This window comes from Tamandua tetradactyla, chromosome 5 (genome assembly GCF_023851605.1).
Source record: "Tamandua tetradactyla isolate mTamTet1 chromosome 5, mTamTet1.pri, whole genome shotgun sequence".
In the NCBI taxonomy this organism is placed as follows: Eukaryota; Metazoa; Chordata; class Mammalia; order Pilosa; family Myrmecophagidae; genus Tamandua; species Tamandua tetradactyla.
The window spans coordinates 138865408-138888303 of NC_135331.1; the positions used below are offsets into that span (position 1 = coordinate 138865408).

The following is a 22896-nucleotide window of genomic DNA, read 5'->3' on the forward strand; positions in this document are numbered from 1 at the left end:
TTTAAGAGAAGAGGGGCAGAAAACGTGATGCTATAAATGTTCCCACAGAACCACAGCTTTGTTAGATCTAAGGGAACCACAGGCTTGTCCTGCTGCTCACCATGCTGGAATGCAAATGGGTTCATTTGCTGTATATAGCTAAAACCTAACAGAAAACATTCAACACACACATGCACACAGGAGACAAATGATCAGGATCTGATGGGAAAGTTTATATAGCATGAGTAAGTCTATACTATTCTATAGCTGAACATTAAAGTAAGTTTTAATATTTTGATGCAATTAAAACCAAAATCAGCATCTTTGAACTTACTGTCTTTATCTCAAGTAAAATGTCAAAACTATTGCAAGAAATTGAAGAATAAAGCTAAGCAGAACCCAGGAAGAGTTCCAATTTGAAGTCCAAACACAATCTTTTTTCTTGGTTAATAGGGGCCTTGTTCACATCAATGACAATTATAACCCACAGTCATAAGAACACCATATCTTTAACTTTTTCCATACGTCTTTTTTTGATGATGATTCTACTATTTACCATTGTCTTCCATCTCACCTGGAATTAATTAGCCAGAGAATGGGACTCTATTCCAAGGGTGCCAGGAAAGATGCCTAAGGATTCTGCCCAGTATGTAACAATGCTCATAATATCCAAAAGAAGATATGGGTTGGCAAGCTTCGTTTTATCTAAATAACCTCCTGCTTCCCCATAATATGACTCAGAAAGAGTACCTGATTATGTGCAGGCTTCCACGTCCCTTTTAAATTGAGCAGACAGGCAGCATACCAAGAGACTTTATCAGTGATAATTCAGTGAGAACCAGGAAACATCTTTGGCTGTCTATGCCCAAGGCAGGCAAACTTCTGAATACCCTCCTTGGAGACTCCAAACCAATTGGGCTGCTTTGTCTATTCAGTTTCCAGAGCTTTCTATCAAGACCTTTGGCCAAAACTGCTATGGTCACTATGCATTGTGAGATTACAGTGCTTAAACAGTTAATGTGGCTGGAAGTTTCCATTTGACATTCCAAGGGAGGTGGCATAAAGCCACTGGGGAAGAAACTGGTTCTTTATAGAGTCCTAAAGTTCTACATCATACATAACCTCCAGTGTCAGAATGTTCCCTTCATTCTAAAGCCACATCATCAATGCTCCTGGCCTTAAATAACTCAAGGAACACTATTCTGTAATCCTCACTACAAAAAAACAAAACAAAACTAAGAGCTTTAAGCTTTCTGGGTCTCCACCATGTTTTTCATGCACATTATTACTGAAACATCTAATCCCCTCATATAAAAACACATTTCTTGGTATGGGACTCACCATCATGAGGGTGCTTTCTGAGAAGTCAAGCAACTATTGACAACTTAGTGTTATGTGAGTACACATTGGCAAAATTGCTGTTCCTTATCACTTACCATATTATCTTGCAATGAAAGGCTTGAGAGTGCACTACAAGATCAATTGCAAAGTTAACTATAGAATGTAACCATATCTATACTAACAAAGAATTAATTGCTATATTATTGAGGAAGCCAGAATGTCCTACTCTGGCTCTATCCTACAAAGTGTACTGCTGATTATAAACATCTTGCGGATGAGTTTAGAGCAAAGATGTGTTAATTAAGGCCAGTCTACTCCCTGCCTGGTTAGTAAAATCTTTACTTTGATTGATTTCCTGTTTACTTTCAGAATGCAAACAGAATCCATATTTTCTCTTTGATTAAAACATGCAGTGATTATGAAAGCCTGGCAACACATACTGTATTAGTTTCCTAGGCTGGTCAAGCAAATGCCATGAATGGTTAAGGTTAAACAATGGGAATTTAATGGCTTAGTTTTGAGACTAAAAGAAAGTCCAAATCAAGACATCATCAGGCAACGTTTTCTCCCTGAAGACCAGCATACTGGGCTGACTGCTGGTGATCCTAGGCTCCTTTGTCACACGGCAAGGCACAGGGCAGATTCTCTTAGTCTCTCCATTCTCTTCTGGGTTTCACTGATTTCAGTTTCTTACTTCCTGGGGCTTTCTGTCTGTCTGAATTTCACTTCACTTATATATGACTCCAGTAATAGGATTATTGACTGAGGTGGGTCACATCTTCTTAGCTAAAGGTCCTGTTTACAATGTGCTAACAACCATAGGAATGGATTAAATTTAAGAACATATTTTTCTGGAACATACAGCTTCAAGCCACCACACATACTAAGTCACTCAAATCTTTCTGGAAGGTAACTCAAGATACTTCATAGGCAAGAGCCACAAAATAGCCCTCAAAGATGGACAGTATTATAAAGTTATTAGGAGAATCATTACTGTTTCTGTATCAATACAAGGGCTAATAAATATCTATTAATAAAAGGAAATATGCCTAAAGGTGCCTAGTTTTGCATTTTACTCTGAGATTTTGGTTCTTCTAGTCCTGCTTGTGAGTTTCCTCCTTCCCTTCCACTCTTTAGGATACAGCAAGGAGGATACAATTGATAAATGACTGCCCAAATTCCTTGAGTCCACCTAATCTCTGAACACCCACTGCTTGTCCCAGTTCGGCCTTGTTTTCAAGATTGGGTCTCTACCAAGGTTTCCCTTTAACTTTTGCCAGTTAGTTTTCCTGTTTTGTAGACTCTTTACCCTCAAATAAAGGAGCTACATCCCGAGTCTGAGTTTATGAAACCCTAATATTTCTCACAAACCCATCTCTAGAGCTAGCTCCTGTCCCTGTATTCTCAACCAAATATGGGCAGACCTTCTGAGATTACAACCCTCAGTTGCTGGCTTCAGGATCCCAAATTCTTGTTCTCTGTGGAACTACTTCCTCACTTAGCTGGGGGACTATGTAACTTGCCTCAAAGATGGTGGCAATAATCCCTCCCATCCCACTTGCACTTGTTTTTTCTTTTTAACTTTTATTTAAAAATAATTACAGACCCATAGGAAATTGCAAAAATAATACAAAGACTCCCATGTAAACTTCAACCAACTTCCCCCAATGGTAACATCTTACATAATTATGGTACTGTATCAAAACCAAGAAACTGACATTGGTTAAGTAGTGTTACTGCTAAGTAGACTACAGAGCTCCATCAGTTTTCATTATTTTAACTTATACTCACTTGTATGTGTATGCATAGATCTATGCACTTTTATCCATGTACAGATTTGTATAATGACCACTATAATCAAGATAAAGAACTATTCCATTACCATAAAAAAAAACCCTAATGTTACCTTTTTGTATTTGTGCCCTTTTCCTCAACCATCCCTCCACCCTTTCCCCATCTCTTGCCTAGCAACGACTAATCTTTTCTCCATTTCTATACTTTTTATCATATCAAAAGCATTGGATATAAATGGCATGATACAGTATGTAACCTTTTTGCACTAAGCATAAAAGACTTGAGGTCTATCCACATAGCTGCACATATTGAAAGCTCATAAAAGACTGATTTTTTGCACTAAGCATAAACTCTTGCAGTCTATCCACATAGTCGCACGTATCAAAAGTTCATTCCCTTTCTTTTTAACTGAAAAGTTAATCGTTTTCAAATTTTGTTTAACTATCTAGGAAGTCTGTGTGTATGTGTTTTTAAATTCATTCTTTTGACTACCGTCCCGGGTGGGGCCAAGATGGCGGCTTTAGCAATGTGCGCGTTTTAGTTCATCCTCCAGAACAACTACTAAATAACCAGAAACAGTACAGAACAGCTCCCGGAGCCACGATAGTTACCAGACACACAGCGGACCCCAGTCTGGACCAGCTGGACCGGCTGCGAGTCTCCGGAACTGTGAGTTCCCCAAGCTGCGGCGGCCGGCGCCCAGCGCCCCTCCCCCACAGGCGGCTTCCCGGAGGGAAAGGAAAGAGACTCTAACAATAGAAGGGACTGAGTCCAACCAAACACCAATTGTGGCATTAATAAACAAATTCTGACTACTAAAAATAGGCCCCCAGCTCAGGCGAAACTGATCAAGGCGGAGTTTGCTTATTGGACTAAGTGAAAAAGAGGAAAGGGGACGAAACGGGTTTTTGTGGCTGTTTCTATGGAGGCTTGGCTGCCTCTGGATTCAGTAGTGAGAATACTCAGGCTGCAACTGCCCCAGGAATAGGCAGAAACAGACTGCTTTCAGGGCTATCTCCCACGTGTGCCTTCCTCAGGGGAGGGGTGAAGCCCAACTTAGGTGGAATCCCTCTCTCAAGGAATTCAGACCCCAGGGCTTCACAATTTGAAGCCATTAAAACCAGCCTACAACCTCTCCTCTGTCTCCACCACGCCCCCAGCAGGGAGAGCCTTCCAAAGTTAAAGGAGCCACAACATCTTTTGCTGGTGGGACCCGTAGATAGACAAGCGCCACATACTGGGCAGGATAAGAAAAACAGAGCCCAGAGACTTCACAGGAAAGTCTTTCAAACTGCTGGGTCTCACCCTCAGGGAAAACTGATGCAGGTGACTCCTTCCCCCTGATAGGAGGCCAGTTTAGACTGGGAAAACCCGGCTGGAGTCTGTAATACCTATGTAGACCCTCCTAAGGGTGGGGAGGGAAAAGGCACCTTACAAGCAGGACAAGAAACAAGAAAACAAGAACTGAAAAATAACCCTCTGTTAAACAAAACTTAAGCTAGAGGCCCAGAAAAAGCTGAACTGAAGGTCAAAGAACAGATAGACAACAAACTCATCTAGCAAGAAAACCCTAGGTAAGATAAGTGACAATAATCTCCAGAATAAACTAATTAAGGTAATTAAATGTCCAGACGCCAGCTAAAAATAACAAATCACACCAGGAAAATTGAAGATATGGCCCAGTCAAAGAAACAAACCAACAGTTCAAATGAGATACAGGAGCTGAAACAACTAATTCAGAATATGCGAACAGAAATGGAAAACCTCATCAAAAACCAAATCAATGAATTGAGGGAGGATATGAACAAGTCAAGGAATGAACAAAAAGAAGAAATGGGAAGTCTGAAAAAACAAATCACAAAACTTATGGGAATGAAAGATACAGTAGAAGAGATGAAAAAACAATGGAAACCTACAATGGTAGATTTCAAGAGACAGAGGTAAGGATTAGTGAACTGGAGGATGAAACATCTGAAATCCAAAAAGAAACAGAAACTATAGGGAAAAGAATGGAAAAATATGAGCAGGGACTCAGGGAATTGATTGATATTATGAAGCGCACAAATACACGTGTTGTGGGTGTCCCGGAAGGAGAAGAGAAGGGAAAAGGAGGAGAAAAACTAATGGAAGAAATTATCACTGAAAATTTCCCAACTCTTATGAAAGACCTAAAATTACAGATCCAAGAAGTGCAGCACACCCCAAAGAGAATAGATCCAAATAGACATTCTCCAAGACACTTACTAGTCAGAATGTCAGAGGTCAAAGAGAAAGAGAGGATCTAGAAAGCAGCAAGAGAAAAGCAATCCATCACATACAAGAGAAACCCAATAAGACTATGTGTAGATTTCTCAGCAGAAACCATGGAGGCAAGAAGACAGTGGGATGATATATTTAAATTACTAAAAGAGAAAAACTGCCAACCAAGACTCCTATATCCAGAAAAATTGTCCTTCAAAAATGAGGGAGAAATTTAAACATTTTCAGACAAAAAGTCACTGAGAGAATTTATGACCAAGAGACCAGCTCTGCAAGAAATACTAAAGGGAGCACTACAGTCAGATACAAAAAGACAGAAGACAGAGGTGTGGAGAAGAGTGTAGAAAGAAGGAAAATCAGATATGACATATAAAATACAAAAGGCAAAATGGTAGAGGAAAGTACTACCCAAACAGTAATAACACTAAATGTTAATGGACTGATCTCCCCAATCAAAAGACACAGACTGGCAGAATGGATTAAAAAACAGGATCCTTCTATATGCTGTCTACAGGAAACACATCTTAGACCCAAAGATAAACATAGGTTGAAAGTAAAAGGTTGGGAAAAGATATTTCATGCAAATAACAACCAGAAAAGAGCAGGAGTAGCTATACTAATATCCAACAAATTAGACTTCAAATGTAAAACAGTTAAAAGAGACAAAGAAGGATACTATCTACTAAAAAAAGGAACAATTCAACAAGAGGACATAACAATCATAAATATTTATGCACCAAACCAGAATGCCCCTAAATACGTGAGGCAAACACTGCAAATACTGAAAAGGGAAATAGACACATCTACCATAATATTTGGAGACTTCAATTCCCCACTCTCATCAATGGACAGAAAAACATCTAAACAGAGGATCAATAAAGAAACAGAGAGTTTGAATATTACAATAGATGAGCTAGACTTAACAGACATTTATAGGGCATTACACCCCACAACAGCAGGATACACCTTTTTCTCAAGTGCTCATGGATCATTCTCAAAGATAGACCATATGCTGAGTCACAAAGCAAGTCTCAACAAATTTAAAAAGATTGAAACCATACACAATACTTTCTCAGATCATAAAGGAATGAAGTTGGAAATCAATAATAGGCAGAGTGTCAGAAAATTCACAAATACGTGGAGGTTCAACAACACACTTTTAAACAACCAGTGGGACAAGGAAGAAATTACAAGAGAAATCAGTAAATATCTCGAGGCGAATGAAAATGAAAACACAACATATCAAAACTTATGGGATGCAGCAAAGGCAGTGCTATGAGGGAAATTTATTGCCCTTAATGCCTATCTCAAAAAAGAAGAAAGGGCAAAAATTAATTGTCCACTTGGAAGAACTGGAGAAAAAACAGCAAACTAACCCCAAAGCAAGCAAAAGCAAAGAAATAACAAAGATTAGAGCAGAAATAAATGAAATTGAGAACATGAAAACAATAGAGAAAATCAACAAGATTGATGGGCCCTTAGCAAGATTGACAAAAAGAAGAAGAGAGAGGACACAAATAAATAAGATCAGAAATGGAAGAGGAGACATAACCACTGACCTCACAGAAATAAAGGAGGTAATAACAGGATACTAAGAACAACTTTATGCTAATAAATACAACAATGTAGATGAAATGGACAAGTTCCTAGAAAGGCATGAACAACCAACTTTGACTCAAGAAGAAATAGATGACCTCAACAAACCTATCACAAGTAAAAAAAATTGCATCAGTCATTCAAAAGCTTCCCAAAAAGAAAAGTTCAGGACCAGACGGTTTCACATGTGAATTCTACCAAACATTCCAGAAAGAATTAGTACCAACCCTGTTCAAACTCTTCAAAAAAATTAAAGTGGAGGGAAAGCTACCTAATTCATTCTATGAAGCCAACATCACCCTCATACCAAAACCAGGCAAAGATATTACAAAAAAAGAAAACTATAGAACAATCTCTCTAATGAATATAGATGCAAAAATCCTCAACAAAATTCTAGCAAATCGAATCCAGCAACACATTAAAAGAATTATACATCATGACCAAGTAGGATTCATCCCAGGTATGCAAGGATGGTTCAACATAAGAAAATCAATCAATGTAATACACCATATCAACAAATCAAAGCAGAAAAATCACATGATCATCTCAATTGATGCAGAGAAGGCATTTGACAAGATTCAACATCCTTTCCTGTTGAAAACACTTCAAAGGATAGGAATACAAGGGAACTTCCTTAAAATGATAAAGGGAATATATGAAAAACCCACAGTTAATATCAACCTCAATGGAGAAAAATTGAAAACTTTCCCCCTAAGATCAGGAACAAGACAAGGATGTCCACTATAACCACTGTTATTCAACATCGTGTTGGAAGTTCTAGCCAGAGCAATTAGACAAGAAAAAGAAATACAAGGCATCGGAATTGGAAAGGAAGAAGTAAACCTCTCACTGTTTGCAGATGATATGATACTATACGTCGAAAGCACTGAAAAATCCATAGCAAAACTACTAGAGCTAATAAACGAGTACAGCAAAGTAGCAGGTTACAAGATCAACATTCAAAAATCTGTAGTGTTCCTATACACTAGCAATGAACAAGCTGAGGGGGGAATCAAGAAACGAATTCCATTTACAATTGCAACTAAAGAATAAAATACTTAGGAATAAATTTAACTAAAGAGACAAAAGACTTATACAAAGAAAACTACAAGAAACTGTTAAAAGAAATCATAGAAGACCTAAATAGATGGAAGGGCATACCATGTTCATGGATTGGAAGACTAAATATAGTTAAGAGGTCAATTCTACCTAAATTCATTTACAGATTCAACGCATACCAATCAAAATCCCAACAACTTACTTTTCAGAAATAGAAAAACGAATAAGCAAATTTATCTGGAAGGGCAGGGTGCCCCGAATTGCTAAAAGTATCTTAAGGAAAAAAAACGAAGCTGGAGGTCTCACGCTGCCTGACTTTAAGGCATATTATGAAGCCACAGTGGTCAAAACAGCATGGTACTGACATAAAGATAGATATATCAACCAATGGAATCGAATAGAGTGCTCAGATATAGACCCTCTCATCTGTGGACATTTGATCTTTGATAAGGCAGTCAAGCCAACTCATTTGGGACAGAACAGTCTCTTCAATAAATGGTGCCTAGAGAATTGGATATCTATATGCAAAAGAATGAAAGAGGACCCGTATCTCACACTCTATACAAAAGTTAACTCAAAATGGATCAAAGATCTAAACATTAGGTCTAAGACCATAAAACAGTTAGAGGAAAATGTAGGGAGATATCTTATGAATCTTATAATTGGAGGCGGTTTTATGGACCTTACACCTAAAGCACGAGCACTGAAGAAAGAAGAAATAAATGGGAGCTCCTCAAATTAAACAATTTTGAGCATCAAAGAACTTCATCAAGAAAGTAAAAAGACAGCCTACACAATGGTAGACAATATTTGGAAATGACATATCAGAAAAAGTTCTAGTATCCAGAATTTATAAACAGATTGTTCAACTCAACAACAAAAAGACAGTCAATCCAATTACAAAATGGGAAAAAGACTTGAACAGACACTTCTCAGAAGAGGAAATACAAACGGTCAAAAGGCACATGAAGAGATGCTCAATGTCCCTGGCCATTAGAGAAATGCAAATCAAAACTACAATGAGATATCATCTCACGCCCACCAGAATGGCCATTATCAACAAAACAGAAATGACAGGTGCTGGAGAGGATGTGGAGAAAGAGGCCCACTTATCCACTGTTGGTGGGAATGTCAAATGGTGCAACCACTGTGGAAGGCAGTTTGTCGGTTCCTCAAAAAACTGAATATAGAATTGCCATATGACCCAGCAATACCATTGGTAGGTATCTACTCAAAGACTTAAGGGCAAAGACACAAATGGACATTTGCACACCAATGTTTATAGCAGCATTATTTACAATTGCAAGGAGATGGAAACAGCCAAAATGTTCATCAACAGATGAGTGGTAAACAAACTGTGGTATATACATACAATGGAATATTATGCAGCTCTAAGACAGAATAAACTTTTGAAGTATGTAACAACATGGATGGACCTTGAGAACATTATGCTGAGTGAGTCTAGCCAAAAACTAAAGGACAAATACTGTATGGTCTCACTGATATGAACCGACATTAGTGAATAACCTTGGAATATGTCGTTGGTAACAGAGACCATCAGGAGATAGAAATAGTGTAAGATAAGGGGTAACTGGACCTGAAGGGATACAGGACTGGATACAAAAACTCAGAAATGGACACCACAATATTACCTAACTGTAATGTAATTATTTAAAACACTGAATGAAGCTGCATGTGAGAATGATAGAGGGAGGAGGGCTGGGGACAGAAATGTAATCAGAAAGAAAGATAGATGTTAAAGATCAAGATGGTATAATCTAGGAATGCCTAGAGTGTATAATGATAGTGAAATGTACAATGTACAAATTTTAAAAATGTTTTTGCATGAGGAAGAACAAAGGAATGTCATTATTGCAGGGTGCTGAAAACAGATGATAACTAATACTTTAAAATGTCACCTTATGTGAGACTAAAGCAAAAAATGTTACAAAATTTAGATTTTGACTAGAGCATTTCCTAATATAACTCATGTAGATAGTTTGATTGAATGTCATAAGTACTTGGAATCTCAGGTAGCACATGAGATTTTGTTGGTTTGTCCAGAGTGATACCCCGATGAATCCCAGAATGATTTGATCAGTGACTGGAAAAGTATTTGAAAGCCCCCTTCGGGGAATGGTGAGAGTGGGGAGAAATTCAACTTCCCCAAGTTGAATTCTTGATATTCTCACAAGCAGTGTGGACAACCAAAGCTATAAACTGAGCCCCCAGTCTTGGGGTTGTTCACATGAAACTTAATCCCACAAAGGATAGGTCAAGTCTACTTAAAATTTAGGCCTAAGAGTCACCCCCAAGAGAGCCTCTTTTGTTGCTCAGATGTGGCCCCTCTCTCCAGCCAACACGACGAGCAGTCTCATCACCCTCCCCCTCTCTGCGTGGGACATGATTCCCAGGGGTGTGGACCTTCCTGGCAACATGGGACAGAGATCCTGGAATGAGCTGAGACTCAGCATCAAGGGACTGAGAAAAACCCTAGAATGAGCTGAGAATTAACATCAAGAGACTGAGAGAACCTTCTCAACCAAAAGGGGGAAGAGTAAAATGAGACAAAGTGTCAATGGCTGAGAGATTCCAAACAGAGTCGAGAGGTTATCCTGGAGGTTATTCTTATGCATTAAGTAGATATCACCTTGTTGTTCAAGATGTAGTGGAGAGGCTGGAGGAATTGCCTGAAAATGCAGTGCTGTGTTCCAATAGCCATGTTTCTTGATGATGATTGAACAATGATATAGCTTTCACAATGAGACTCTGTGAATGTGATAACCTTATGTCTGATGCTCCCTTTAGCTACTATATCAACAGAAGAGTAGAACTTATGGAATAAAAATAAATAATAGGGGGAACAAATGTTGAAATAAATTCAGTTTGAAATAGTGGTAAATGAAAGCGAGGGGTAAGGGGTATGGTATGTATAGTCTTTTTTTTCTCTATTATCATTTTATTTCTTTTTCTGTTGTCTGTTTCTTTTTCTAAATCGATGCAAATGTACTAAGAAATGATGAATATGCAACTATGTGATGATATTAAGAATTACTGATTGCATATGTAGAATGGAATGATATCTAAATGTTTTGTTAATTTTTTTAATTAATAAAAAATGTTTTAAAAATAAATAAATTCATTTCTTTTATTACTGAGTAGTGGTCCATTGTATGGATACACCAGAGTTTGTTCACCGATTCACCTATAATGTAGGAGCTTTGGGTTTAAAGACATTTGTTTGTTTTTTCCAATATTTTACTATTACAATAAAGCTACTATGAACATATGTACAGGTTTGGTGTAAATGCAAGTTTTAATTTTTATGGAATAAATGCTCAAGAATGCAATTTCTGAATAGTACAATAAGTGCATGTTTAACTTCATAAGACACCCCCAAATTACTTTCCAGACTGGCTATACCATTTCCATTCCCAGTAGCAATGTATGTGAAACCCAGTTTCTCCTCATACTCACTAGCAGTTGATCTTATTGCTATTTTATATATATATATATATATATATACACACACACACATATAGCTGTCACAATAGGTCTGTAGTGATACTCATGGTGATTTTAATTTGCATTTCCCTAATTGTTAATGATGTTGAACATCATTTCATGCCCTTATTTTTCACTCCATATGTCCTTTATGGTAAAATTATTTTTCATGTCTTTTACTCATTTTATAATTGGATTTTTCTTTTTTTTTGTAATGTTGAGTTTTGAGAGTACTTTATATATTCTAGATACTAGTCCTCTGTCAGATATGTGGTTTGAAAATATTTTCTACCAATATGTAGCTTGTCTTTCATCTGCTTAAAAGGATCTTTTGTAACACAAAAGTTTTAAATTCTGATGAAGCTCAATTAATCATTTTTTTCTTTATGGCTCATGCTTTTGATGTCTTCTCAATGAACAAGAGAAAATAAAGCTATATATTTGTATGTGCTTGAATCTACATAAATGAACTAATGGAGATCCAATCTAATAAAATTGTGAGGGATGTGTGGTAGGAAGAGGAGGATGGGGCAAGAGTAGAAATTAACTTCTCATTTTTTTATACTAGTCTATTTTTGAACTTTATGAATATATTAATTAAAAAATTGATCACATGATTTGCAGTCAGATCACAGCTGTAATACCTGTAATACAACTAATACACATATTAATTTTTGGAGCTCGGGAAAGTAGTTTTAGAGCAATGAATTTCAGTTTTCTCATTTGTAAATGTAGATAAAATGGCAATGTTTTTATGCAGATTAAATGAGATAATGTATGCAAAAATACTCAGTTCAATAAATAGTGAATCATTTATGAGATCAAACTATGACTCATGTACGAAAGCAAAATACATATTTTGTTATGAAACAGTTCAACCTTTTTCATTACATCACTGGTGTCTTTGGTGTCGTACTGCTGTTTTTCCAGGCTTATGACATTCTGCTGAGGAATTATACTTGCTGCATTTTTTACTTCTGTTTCTCCAATTAATACTGTTTCAAGTGAGCACTTCTAAATGCTATGTCCTTTACATGCAATAACAAATCCCTAATAATCTCATCAGGTAGGAATTATTATTCCTAATTTATAGGTAAGAACTGGGGTTCAGAGAGGTAAAATAACTTATTAGTCTGTCTAATTCCAGAGCTCTTATATAAAACTCCAATGCCAGTGGCATCCAGAATATTCTTCATAGTACACCAGTCCCTAAAGACAATGCTCAAACAAAAGGGTTCATTGGTTAAATGAATTCACTATAATTTTTTAAATAAAGCATGTTGTAAAAGTCCTTTTTTGAGACTTCACAATGCATATAAGCGTGTCAAAAGTTCCGAGAAATCTTGTCAGACTTTGTTCAACCCAGCACTTCCCAAATTCACCTAACTACAGGGCTTTTTTAACTTTTTAAATAACAAAACCAGCACTCCTCAGAATCAACTTTCCACAGAACAAATTTTAGGGAATGCTGCACTATGCATACATTCTGCATTTTTGAGTATTTGAAATTTTTATAAAGTATCTAAATCTGATATGTGACACCAAAATGCTATAGCTTCAGAACTCTACAAACAGTTCATTTATAAGTTATTATAATATATATATATATACATGCAACCCTCTTTGGTTTCTGAAAACCTGGAGGGGCAGCAGGTTTATACCAACAACTCTTGAGGACAAGTGGTGTTAAAAAGAACATAAATGTTCTTCCTAATGAGCTTGATTTTCACCTTGAATGATATCCTAATCTAAACAGTTTAAGATAACAAGACCAATTTCTTTGGGCTCTAGTTAACAATGCAAAATAAATTTTGTTGAACATATAACCAAAAAATATGTTTTCTTCAAATCTCGGTCACTGGCTTTAATTCTAGCATCTATTACCGCTATCTCTACATAGCTCTTAGAACACACAACTCATTTTCTGCCACTTATCTGAAATGTCAGTTCCTCAGCAGGTGGGAGTACACTTTATCACACTTTCTAATCCCTATCCTTGAATTCTACCTTCTATAGAATGTTCATTCAAACAAATGCTTGGTAATGATTATGATGATGACTCAAAGTTTCTCCATATTATTATGCTAGAAATGCACAATTGAGTTAACAATAATTAAATACTTTGATATATTTAGTAAAATCATCTGTAATTTCTACCTACAGAGCACTTTAAAGAGGTCTAAACTAAGGCATTTAATAATGTCAGGTATATGTTGCTCTGCATTAAACTGAACTCAGATGCTTTTATTGGCAATTTTATTATTTAAAAATTTTTCCAGGGAGGTGGGTATTAATACTTCTTCTTTTTCCTAAACTACTCAAAGTATACAAAATGTATTTTTAAAAATATTCCAGAACATGTAGTTTCTCAAAACTCTGAGAATGGGTCATTAGAGTAAGCTATATACTGAAATGGAACAAAATACAGATTAATATGAAGTTAATAACTTGATTTTAAAAAAACCACTCTTTCGTCTTTAAGCTTATTTGGGTCACAATCAAATAAAAAAGAAAAAAATAAGTGTATTTTGTGTAATTCTATTAAAATACTATCTACCTAGTAACTTTGGATGTTTTCATACAGAATACAAAAATCCTTTATTATCTTCCAATTCTTATGCAATAATTGTGCTACGATTCACAATCTGTGCTATGAATCTGCAAGATGTTCCTTCATCTGGAGACTTTATTAAAGCCTGAATATTTGTACTTTTTTGAATTTCCAGTAACCTGTAAAAAATTTATAATTTCTAATTTTAGAAGAGTCTTTTAGGATTCATATTCATAAATACAAACCTCAAAATAATTACTTCAGAGATTTTGAGATATGAATGAGCATAAAATTAGAACCAATTTTAAGATGTTTACCTTGAATATAAAACAATACAGGCATATGTAAACTTTAACTGATTTTGTTAATCTCCTGCTTTGAATTGTTTTTTTTAATGACAGTCTGTATCAGAAGACTCAGTAATTAATATGTTTCTTAGAAATGAGCTTATTCAAATCTACTTGTCTATTGGTATAACTACATGGCATATATTAGTCATTTATTTGAATTCACAATTTACTTGTCTCTCCACTGCATTAATATATCATAATAAGATTCATTTTACCTTTACTTAAGTCTAAAAACTTCTCACAGAAGGAAACTTGGCTTAATACTTAGAACTTTCATGTAAATCAAGTTCAGGCTATTTGCTTTCTACAATTTCAAATTTTACATGATTAAAAGCTTAAGTTAAGTCAATATTTAAACTGAATAAGAATTGTGTCTGGTTCTCTTTTCTATAAAGTGATCCATCAATACTTACTACTTTTTTTAGTTTATAGTTAAAAGCTTTTAATTATTAAAAAAGTAATACATTTGCAGAGCTTTAAAAAGTCAAACACTTCATTACTTTCCCCACTAGGTGGGACATGACATCCAGGGGTGAAAATCTCCCTGGCAACGTGAGATAGACAATGTCATTCTGACTAAAAAGGGGAAAAGAAGTGTAACAAATAACTTATCAGTGGCTGAGAGAGTTCAAATAGCCAAGTGGTTACTCTTTCCCAAGCTTAAGTTAGATTTTGTTACCTATCATAGTTTGCAAACCCCAACCAAAACCATTCCTGCCAACCCTAAAGAACACCTAGAGCTTTATATGAGTTCCACAAAGGTTCCATACACTAGGGTTACTTTCTAAAAACCTTCAACTTCAAGATGGGTCCCTAGACAACTCCTGATACGCAGGGGCCAGCCTCTCTGAGAACATCAATTTGTTCCACCTCCCCCCATGCTCTATTTCCAACAGCCCCTTCCAGTATGAAAAGGTTAGAATGGGCATAGCCCAAATACCCCTGAAGAGTGGGAAAAAGACCAAAGGAGGTAGTGGAGTTATACAAAAAGGGTAGGGTTTGACAAATGAGTACAACTGCTGAATCATTATACTGATATTTCTTTTAGTCTCCATTGTCTTGTGGCAGCTAGTAGTAAAAACCTAAAATCATAGAATTATAACCCATACCAAACTTTGAAATCTGTTCTACAGCTAATTGTTGCAGTGTGCGTTCAAATTTATGTTATTTTTCACAAAAAAGAAAAAAATGATTCTGATGATAAATACACAGCTATATGGTGATACTGTGAACCACTGACTGCACATCTTGAATAATTACATGGTATGTGAATATATAATACATATCAATAAAATTGCATTAAAATAATAAATAAAGTCAAACACTAAAGATGCTAAAGGACATTTACAGCAAAGTTATTGTCCCCTGGCCCCTGCTCTGAGGCAATTATTTTCAGCCATTTTATAATTGTTTTTTCTTTCTGCTGTGTTTTTTACTACCTCTAGATAAGTAAAGTGTTTTTGTTTTGTTTTTTTACTCCCTGGATAAAATGCTTAGCCAACGTATGACAGCAGTGTAAGTTTTTCCACCCTCTTAAACCTGACAGATAATCCAATTTTCCTTTTATTTATTTCATTTTCCTCTTTTATTTACTTCATTTAGGGAGCACATTTCCCAGTAGCATCTTGAAAAAGGTGTATTATTTGAGCCCATGTTTATTTTAAAGATCTTTATTCTACCTTTCTATTTAGTGGAGGTTCAGCAGGGTATAAAATTATAAATTGGGAATTATTTTTCCCCAGAATTATGATGACATTTTACATTTTCCAATATTGTTATGAAAAAGTCTGATTCCTGAATCTTTCTGGGATTCTGTGAAGCCAGATCTGCTCACTTCTCATTAGTACTGCCTTTATCATCTGTAGATGCTTCAAGTGACCTACCTTTATTCTACCAAGTGATCTTCAGTTATCCATACAGTCTGTCTTTTTATATTGCAGTCCAGTCTTATAAATATCTTCTGGTTTGATCAAAAGTGAAGTTTGTGTTTGCTTCTTATTTACCTTGTTGTTTTGAGATGATTTTCAAGGGGAGGTTGAAAATGTATTTTCTTTGCCATCTTGAATTTCTAAAACTTTTAAATATTAGATTGTGCCTCCAAAGTTTCTACCAGGTGAAAAAAAGTTATGTCACTTTCAAATCTCTCCTTCATCATCCTATGTGCTGAAAAAGGGATTGGAGGTTCCATTAATATTTTTAGCTGACATTTTAAAGGCAATATTAGGCATATTTGACTTTCAAGTGCTATCTTTTGTGTGTGTGTGTGTGTGTGTGTGTGTGTGTGTGTGTGTATGCAGTATGGCAGGGCTTACATTTCATTCTTTTTCCACGTGAGCATCCCCTCTTTACAGCACCATTTTTTGAATTTTTGTTTGTTTGGTTTTTCATTTGTTTGCTTGTTTGTTTGGGAAGTGCATGGGCCAGGAACTGAAGCCGGGGTCTCCTTGCATGGCAGGTGAGAATTCTACAACGCTATTTATTTTAAAAGGAGTATATTTATCAGCTTTTATCTTTCAGGAGTTCTATATATATCATAAATTGAGCTCCACAGATGAATCACATTATAAGTATTGTCAAAAATTTTTACATTGTAAATTCATATTCAAAACAAGAATTTAAAAATGTATCCAGTTCTTCATTTTCTATGCAAATTAAACTAAAACTTAAAATAATTATACCAGGTATGGATCTAAAGGCACAAACACATAAAAGAAAATGTATACAAAATGAATGGAGGAAGAGAGTCTAAAACAAAGGATCTGATTACTTGGGAGTTGATCTGTCTCAAAGAGTTTGTCCTGGTAATTACTACCACGATAGTCTTCATCTAAGCCATTTAATTTTTATTTTCTAACAGAGAATGTAGTTGGAAAAAACTTTTATTTTCTTAACAGTACGTATAACCAATTAGACTAGTGAAGTCAAGGAAATTTCAAAATCTTTTTAAGCCTTTATAAACATTTGGAATCATAAAGAAAAATAGGAGATCTCCAAATATCCCTCCATTTGCTATCAATTAATGAAAATCCCTCCCATTTGGTAATAAATAAAATTTGAATCTTTTAAATTTGTATAGCAAATCTGTTTTTTCACTCTTCCAGTTACCAAACCTCTCTGTGCTACAGGAACTATCTCTATCTACATTATCAAGTTTCTGCATATCTTTCCTTCTCTTTCAACTCAAAATATCTGTCCTCTGTACGGTGTTTCTCAAACTTTATCATGCATCAGAAGCACCTGGAGAACTTGTTAAACACAGATCACACGTCCCCACTCTTAAATTTCTGATAAGTATATCTTAAGAATATCTGGGATGGGGCCCAAGAATTTGAATTTCTCTCAAGTTCCCAGTGATGCTGATGTTGCTAATCAGGGACCCTTCAGTATAGGAGAAATAAATAGTACTTCTCTCCTTTCCAATTACTTTGACTTGTACTCTTGATTCCATCTCCATTCCTCAATTATTTCCTCTAAGTTCCAGCATCTCCAATCTCTTTCTATATGTATTGACTCCTTTCCTTTCTGCTTTCTAGATGCAAGGTCCTCAATTTTTTAAAATGTAGCACAAGTGCCCCATCTAGCTACCAGCCTATGTCTTTCCTTATCTGCTTACTGCCAAATTACTAGATAAAATATCCTTGAAACAAAATGTCTACATTCTCTTATTTTCCTACATTATTCAGATGACCTCTAAATCAATCAGAGTCCCATCAGGAAACATACGGCACATTCAACTTGGGTAAATTATTAATGAACTCTTTTTAAATGTGTGGACAGGATATATGGAAACCACACGATACTGCAGTAAGCTGGGCTAGTAACAATGAGAGATTCTTTGCCATTCCAGAGCCTGAATGGGTTAAGGGAAGCAAAAGTTATCAGAACCTGAAAAGAGAGTGTTGTGTGAAAAGACATGCTTGATAGGAGCTGTGACCTTCCGTGAGAGGCAACACCATAGAGGTAAAGGGGGATGAGAGGAAGCAAGGAACAAAAAACCTCATTCTCTATCCTTCTGCCAATATGCCAATATTCTGCTAATGCTCCAAACTGACTAAAATAATCAGAACAAGAGGGCAAGAAGCTGGATGATACAGTCAATCTCAAAAGACACAGTAGAGGGGAGATGAATGAAGAATATGTCTGAGGGGTAAATGGGAGATGTTCAACATAGTCAATCTCTTTTGCTCCAGAGCATCTATTTAAGTCATTATTTGCGTCTGCAACACAGGAGATAAAGTCGATAAGCTACCATCTCTTAAGAGGTTGATATCAATTTAGTAACATCCTTCTCATGTATACAAGGAACATTCTCCAGGACAGATGATGTGCTACACCATAAGACAAATCTCAATAAATTTAAAAGGATTGAAACAACACAAACTATCTTCTCCAAACCTTACAAAATTAAATTAGAAATAAACAATGAAAGGATATTTGGGAAAATCCCAAAATATTTGGATATTAAATAATATACTTTGAAATAATCCATGGGTCAAAGAAGAAATCAAAGAAAAATGGAAAATATTTTAACTGAATGAAAATAAACACAACATATAAAACTTTAAGGATATAAATAAAATAATATAAATAAGAGGATAATTTACATAGCTTTAACTGCCTATAGTAGGAACAGGAGATCTTAAATCAATCATCTTAATCTAAACTTAAAAATCAAAAGCAAGCATAAGGTAGTAATAAAGATCAGAACAGAAACCAATGAAAGAAAAAAGAAAAACAATAGAGAAAAAAATCAACCCCTTGTTTCATTCTTTTTATCTGAAAACCAATTAATGTCATATACCATATTAATAAAGTATAGAAAATAGAGGGTGAAACTCTCTCAAACTCATTTTATGAGGCCAGTATTACACTGATACCAAAGCCAGAAAAAAAAATCAAAAGAAAATACAGACTAATAACCCTCATAAATATAGATGTAAAATCCTTAACGAAATATTAGCAAACCAAATTCAGCAACATACAAAGAGGATTACACACCATATTGAGTGGGATTTATTCCATGAATGCAAGTCTTTTTGTTTTGTTGAAGGTTTTTATCATTAATGGATATTCAATTTTGTGAAATGCTTATTCTGCAAATATTGAGATAATTTTGTTGTCCTTTTTTATCTGAAAACCAATTACTGTCATGTAACATATTAATAAAGACAGAACTTCTTTAACTTCATTAAGGCCATCTACCAAAAACCTATAGGTACCATCATATGTACTCATGGAAGAGTGAATGTTTTTCTCTAAGATCAGAAACAATACAAGGATGCTCATTCTCACCACTTCAATTCAACATTCTAGCCAAAGTAACCAGACAAATGAATTAATGAATGAAAGGGGGGAGGGGAAGGGAAGGAGGGAGGGGGAGGAAGAAAGAAAGAACTAGAAAGGGAGAAGTAAAGTGGCTGTTTGTATTTAATCAGTAACATAATCCTGTATTAAGAAAGCAAAAGAAATCCACCACAAACTGCTAAAATCAATAAACAAGTTCAGTAATACTGTGGGACATAGATTAATAAACAAAACTCCATTTATTTCTATATATTAGCAACAAAAAAATCTGGAAATGAAATCAAGAATATACTTCCATTCACAATCACATTAGGTGAAGACACAAACAGACATTTGTATACCAATGTTCACAGCAGCATTATTCACAATCATCAAAAGATGGAAACAAACCAAATGCCCATCAACAGAGGAGTAGATCAACAAAATGTGGTATGTACATACAATGGAATATTATGCAGCAGTAAGGAAAATGATGTCCTGAAGCATATGACAAGATGTATGAGCCTTGAATACATAATGCTGAGTGAAATTACCTAGACATAAAAGGATAGATACTGTATGAGTCCACTTTTATGACCATAAAGTTATAATCAGAGGAATATAGGGGACTAAAGATATATAGAAGCTAGAGATGGATGAACCGTTAGCTAATGAGGTTGAACTCCAATGTAAGGGAATAGAAAAGAGAGAAGGTGATTCTCTAGTGGGTCTAGAGGTAATATTACCATACTGAAGATGAACAAGATTGAAAGGGGTTGTAGAGCCTATTTGTCCCACTGATTCACATTAGAAATATGAATTAGCTCTCATAAGAATTACTTCAAAGATATGATTCTTGTATAAAGACTATTTAAGATCAGGGTACAGGGGGAAAACTGCTATTGCATGCTATAGGCAATGTTCAAAAGGAAACCATCAGCACTACCATAGCAACAGCAGAGATAAATAATGGGGTGAAGGACAAGAGTTGAGAGGTTTAGCTTTCCCATTTGGCCAGGGTGTGTTTACTGGTTTTCTTTCTCTTGGAAACAAGTAGATTACCTAAAACTGAGAATGCTGATGGACTGTGGATGTTGGGCTTTCTACATGATGCCCGATGAATACAGGTGGCTGAAGGACGCACTGACAAAGAACTAGATTGGCGAACGATGGTGTATACTTATGAACAAAGTCGTGAGACATGCAACAAAGTGAATGAACATGTGAGACATTTGGTGAGACAAAATAAGCAAGAAACAAAAGAACAACAATGGTATGGTCACCTTCAGAAAATGCTTATGAGAAAACAGAGGCCTAAATTATAAGCTTTTACAGCAGACACGTTAAGTTGGGAGTGGTGATCATTATTTCTGGATTTTGAGAGGCTGTTTTATTATATAACCTGATATTTACAAATAAGAATGAAGCCTAATAGGTTGGGGTTAAAGTAATTCAGAACATAGGGGTAAGGAAGACCATGTCTATTATTTCAGAATCACACATGCTCTTTGAGACCTATGGAAGAAAGGCTTATTTGATCTGGAACTGAAGTTTTTGGTAGTGTATAATCTAATTCAACCTATCTGTATAGCTCATTTGAACAACTGAAACACAGGGAGCAACAATTGAAAGACAGAATAAGAGGTCCTTTAGACAAATACTATATGGTTTCACTGATATGAACTGACATTAGTGAATAAACTTGGAGAATTTCACTGGTAACAGAAATCATCAGGAGACAGAAATAGGGTTAGATGTTGGGTAATTGGAGCTGAAGGGATACAGATTGTGCAAGAGGACTGACTGTAAACACTCAGAAATGGACAGCACAATACTACCTAACTGTAATACAATTATGTTAAAACACTGAATGAAGCTGAATGTGGGAATGATAGAGGGAGGAGTGCTGGGGGCACAAATGAAATCAGAAAGAAAGATAGATGATAAAAACTGAAATGGTATAATCTAGGAAGGCCTAGAGTGTATAATGATAGTGACTAAATGTACAAATTTAAAAAATGTTTTTGCATGAGGAAGAACAAAGGAATGTCATCACTGCAAGGTGTTGAAAATAGATGGTAATTAATATTTTAAAATTTTAACTTATGTGAGAAACTAAAGCAAAAAATGTTTATTTGGTACAAAATTTATATTTTGACTAGTGTTTTTCCTAATATAACTTATGCAGATAGCTCAAATGAACACCATAAATACATGGAACCTTGAATAGGGCATGAGATTTTGTAGCTTTGTCCAGAGTGATGCCCCAATAAATCCCAGAGTGATTTGAACAGTAAATTAAGAAGTACTTGCAAAGTCCCCTTGGGGGAATAGCAAGAAAAGAGTAAATTCAACTTTCCCATTTGGAAAATTCCTGATATTCTCACAAGCAGTGGGGCCAACAAAATCAATAGGCCAAGCCCTCAATCTTAAGATTTGTTCTATGAAACTTATCCCCGCAAAGACTAGGCTAAACCTACTTAAAATTAAGCCTAAAGGTCACCCCCACAGAACCTCTTTTGTTCCTCAGATGTGGCTTCTCTCTCCAGCCAACACAAAAAGCAAACTCACCGCCCTCCCCCTCTCTATGTGGGACATGACTCCCAGGGGTGTGGACCTTACTGACAATGTGGGACAGAAATCCTAGAATGAGCTGAGACTAAGCATCAAGGGATTGAGAAAATTTTCTCTCCAAAAGGGGGAAGAGAGAAATGAGACAAACTGTCAATGGCTGAGAGATTCCAGAGTTGAGAGGTTATCCTGGAGGTTATACTTACTCATTAAATAGGTATCACTTTGTTAGTCAAGATGTAATGGAGAGGCTGGAGGAACTGCCTGAAAATGTAGAGCTGTGTTCCAGCAGCCATGTTCTTGAAGATGATTTTATAACGATATAGGTTTCACAATGTGACCGTGTGATTGTGAAAAACTTGTGTCTGATGCTCCTTTTATTTACTTTACCAACAGACAAGTAAAGCATTTGGAATAAAAATAAATAACAGGGGGAACAAATGTTAAAATAAATTTAGTAGCTTGAAATGCTAGTGATCAATGAAAGGGTGGGGTAAGGGGTATGGTATGTATGAATTTTTTTCTGTTGTCTTTTTATTTCTTTTTCTGAACTGATGCAAATGTTCTAAGAAATGATCATGATTATGAATATGCAACTATGTGATGATA

The 22896-nt window shown here is 35.7% G+C and overlaps 1 long non-coding RNA gene across 1 annotated transcript in view; it reads right to left on the reverse strand.

Annotated features, from left to right (window-relative positions):
- The window catches only part of LOC143684907 (uncharacterized), an 88639-nt gene extending 69596 nt beyond the window's left edge, over positions 1 to 19043 (reverse strand). The window contains exon 1 of the long non-coding RNA XR_013176262.1: positions 730 to 19043. This is a non-coding gene — a long non-coding RNA (uncharacterized LOC143684907). The remainder of the gene's footprint in view (positions 1 to 729) is intronic.
- Between the last annotated feature and the right edge of the window lie 3853 nt (positions 19044 to 22896).